Raw genomic sequence first — 4,478 nt, 5'->3', positions numbered from 1 at the left:
CTTCTTCCCTTCTCTTTTCTTCTCTTTTCCTCCTCTTCCCCCCCTCCCCATTCCTTCCCCTCCCTCTCTTTCCCTTCCCCTTTCCTCTCCTTCCTACTCCCCCATTCCTTTCCCATTTCCCCTTTGCCTCGTCTCCTCCCCCTCCTCCCTCTTCCCCCCTCCCTTCCCTCTCCTACGCCTTCACACCCTGACAGCCTAACACTGCTTAATCTCAACACTCTGTCGGCCGCCGGTCAGAGGAGGTCACGCAGGGTCACCCGCTTAACCACGCCCCTTTTACAGAGTTCTCCAGCACCTCCTCCAGGTAAGCTCCTGCCGATCCTCCTGCTTGTCTCCGAGCATCTGTGTTCTCGGTCGCTCTCGTCTCGCTTCTCTTCAGGTTTTATTTCTATTATTATTATTATTGTCTCTATTTGTTTATTCATTTGTTTATTTATCTTTATTGTTGTTTGTGTTTCATCATTATTATTATTATTTATTAATTTATTTGTTTATCATTATTGTTGTTTGTGTATTATCATTATTATTGTTATTATTATTTATGCATGTTTTTATTTATAGTTATTGTTGTTTATCTATCTTATTATTATTATTTATTCATTTATCTTTATTTTTATCATTTATTTAGCTTTTATTTCGGGAAGGGGAGGGGCTTATTTTGTTAAATATGTTATGAGTGTTCTCCATCTCTTTGCTGTTGTTGTTCGTGTTCATTTTGTTATCGTGATTATTTCCACTTAATATTTTTATTATTGTTCTAATATTGATTGATTTTGTTGTTATTATTGCTGTTGCTACTTCAATCTTTATTATCATTATTATTACTCTCATTATTACCATCAGCAGCATTATCATTTTATCATTATATTTTTTATTTATTATTTACTAGTATCATTATTAATACCATTATGACGATTATATCTATTGTTATTATCATTACCATTACCATTATCTTTATCATTATTATTGCTATTACCATTATCAATATCGTCATCTTATTTCTTTATAATCAATATCCTTGTAATTATCATTATTATTACTGTTACCATTATTATCATTATCATTATCATGATCACTATCATCTCACCTTTATCATTACTATTATTATTATCATTATTGTTACGTTATCATGATAATTTGGATTATTATTATCATCATTATTACTGTCATTACAGTTATCCTCATCACTCTTGTCTTATAATTATCATCACTGTCAATACTATTATTATTATTATTGTTATTATTATTGTTATCATTATTACTATCATTATTATCATCACTGTAATAGTATCAATATAACTATTGTTTCTTTTTATTATCATAATCATTATCATTGCTGATAAAAATATGGCCTTCAAGGGCCAAGCCAGGCCTTGAATGGGGCAGAGTCGGGGGGGTGGGGGGGCTACCCCTCCCAAATAACGCCCCTGATAAGTAGTATCATTAACACTCTTACTGATCAACAATGAATATCATTATCACTGAAGCTGTTGCACTTTTCTTGTTTTCGTTTGCTTCTTACATTTCTTCACATTACATACCCCCAGTCGTTCTTTACCACTTTGTCTTCATATTTATCTTCTTTACTATCGCTTACTCATTTTTCTCTTTCTCCCCTTCCGCTTTTTTTCCCTCCTCCTCCATATCTTCCTCTTTCATTTTCTTCTTTTTCTTCTTCCTTTTCCTCTCCTTTCTTTCCCTCCTCCTCCTCCACATCTTCCTCCTTCATTTTTCTTCTCTTTCTTCTTCTCCCTCCTCCTTCTCCATATCTTCCTCCTTCATGCTTTCTTCTCTTTATTTTTCTTCTTTCTCCTTCTCCTCCTGTTCTTTCTCGCCCTATTTCATTTTCATCTTCTGTTGCGTTTCGGTCTATTTACCATCGTATCTTTCCTCTCACCGTTCCTTCCCGACCTCTTTTTCTCCTGGCTGCCATAAGCCTTAAGTAATGAATGCATAGATGTCAGATTAGCGGATCATTTCCCCGCTTATCTCTATATATAGGTCGGAGTTCACGGAGAAAATGCATTATCTGATGTTGCATTTTATTGGTCTATCTTTTATTTGTAGGTTTAATGCTTCGGTTTTATTCTTTTGTTCATTTGTTTTCAATTCTTGCTTATCTAATGGTTTATTAGCTTTATAATTTTTAATTATGAAAGAGGATTAAATGCTGTAATTTTTTTTACCATTTTCACTACACCGTCATAATCGTAGTCATTGTCATTATCATTATCATCACTATGGTTATTGTTATCATTATCATCATTTACCATTATAATATTATCATTGCCATTATCATTATTATTGTTATTATCATTATTATCCTTGTTATCATCATCTATGTTATTATCAATATCCTTATTATCATTAGTATCCTTCTCATCATCATCTCATCTCCATTTCGTATATTCTTCAGTATGGTATACTAAGGGTATATTGTAACAAGTTTAATGTATAGCCTATTATTATTCATTTACACGTGATTCATAAAATCAATTATCTTACAGAGGTAATTCTGTGTTTATATCTAAATTAACTCATATCATGTATGAATCACCTATTCAGAATCATCACATAATTTTACGCTTGTCTAATTCCAAAGGCATATTCAATCTTAATTATGTCATTATATATGAATTACTCTATTGATAATGATCAAATATTACGATGTTGTTTTTTTTCTCACATTATATACGAAATACTCTATTCAGAATGATCATAGAATGTCATGCGTTTCTAATTATTAGGATATAATTACACTTACTTATTTCCTTATATACAAATTATTCCATTCAGAATTATCTCTCCATCTATCAATCCTTCTTCTACCCACTGACAAAGGCCGCGGCTGCACAAGGAAGTACACCCTACACCCACCTGCAGGTTGTCCGAGGGCCACTGAAGCGTTTACGCCTCACTTGAGGAGGATCGTTAAGCTGTCTTCGAGGGGCAACTGTAGAGGGCGTGGACAGCAGTGACTAAAATCCTTTGCCTCGTGGGGATTGGGTCGACGAGGGTGGTGGTCCGGTGGTTGGTTTGTTGATTGTCTGGTTGTTTGTCGGTGGGAAAGTGGTCGTTGAAGGATAATTGCTGTTTTCGTGGGGAGTTGTCTCTTTATCTTACGTGGCGAGTTGTTCGGGTTTACTGAATGGTCTCTTCGGCGAGGTCTCTAAAGTGATGCCTATTTTATTGAACGAACAGTGATTTTGAAAAAGGTTTCTTTTTATGCAAGGCTTGGCTCATTATTGAACTTTAGACTGAAGTTTTAGTCAGGAATTAGGAAGCTAATTCATTCTGATTTTCTTAGGCATTCGTATGCCAGGAAGATTAAGCGTGCGTGCGCGCGCACTGTATTTTTATGTTGTGTTTGAGCACAGTGAAAGGCCATGAGGGAAGAAAGTCCTTCAAAAGCTTCTCCACGGAAAGCTTTTGTGACAATAAAACAAATGTATAACAGGAAGAAAAACAGACCTGTCGGAGTTTATGTCATCTGCAGTTGGGTTCTTACATCTCTGCGTAAAGCCATGGGCTCGAACTTTGTTCGGAGTGCTATTGCTATATTATCTGAAAAAAAGACAAGAACTGTAGTCTCTTTTAACATGGGAGAGTTTAAACATTCTTAACTAAAATGACATTAGCCATCATCAACGAGCAACTATATGCCGTTATCCCTGGGGGGGAAAAACCTGTTCATTTGCTACAAAAAGAAAGGGCATTCGTTGCATAATCGGTACTTAGGTATTAAAATAATTCAATGTTTGACTTCAATTTAACGCAAGTTTCTCTGTGGTTTACAGTAGAATTAGGAGAACACTTAATCTCATACGTTAAGAGGCTTTATGAAGCAGGTTTGTTTTTTAAAAGGGAAGAAAAACAGCATTATAATTATTGATCTAACTTCTTATTTTCAAAATACTGGTATTCCCAGCCTTACCATTTACTTGTGGGGAGTCGGTTAAAAAGGTAAAGCTGGGTTTCTTTTCTGGATTTTTTTTTTTTATGATTATTCATATATTTATCTCAAGAAAAGCACAGCATAGCAGAGATTTTACTGTGAAACTGAGAAGAGTTTTGTTTCCTGCCAGATAAGGGGCAGTCAGCTGCGCCTACGTGGAAATGTGACACGCTGCCTTCACACAGATCCTGCTCACATGACACTCCGTCGTGAGTGCGCCATGAGTGGGAAAGGCCACCGGGCAGGCCAAGAAAGTCATGAATTCCGCAAACTGATTAGACCGCCCGAGAAGTCCAGGGGCTGGAAAAAAAATCATCTTCGTGGACCCTCGTTCGGAGAGACCAATTCTTGGAACCGGAAAGTGAGTGTAACTTACGTCACAGTATATCATATTGACAATGTCACACTACAAAATTCTTCTGTCCATATGCGCGATCGTTATAAATACAAACCTCTTTATGAGGATGTCAGAGGTACCTCCTAAGGAATGTAGACATACAGCTAGCACTAAAATATGCCATTG

This window comes from Penaeus chinensis, chromosome 8, assembly GCF_019202785.1.
Source record: "Penaeus chinensis breed Huanghai No. 1 chromosome 8, ASM1920278v2, whole genome shotgun sequence".
Lineage (NCBI taxonomy): Eukaryota > Metazoa > Arthropoda > Malacostraca > Decapoda > Penaeidae > Penaeus > Penaeus chinensis.
Note: the sequence above shows the minus strand (reverse complement) of the source record.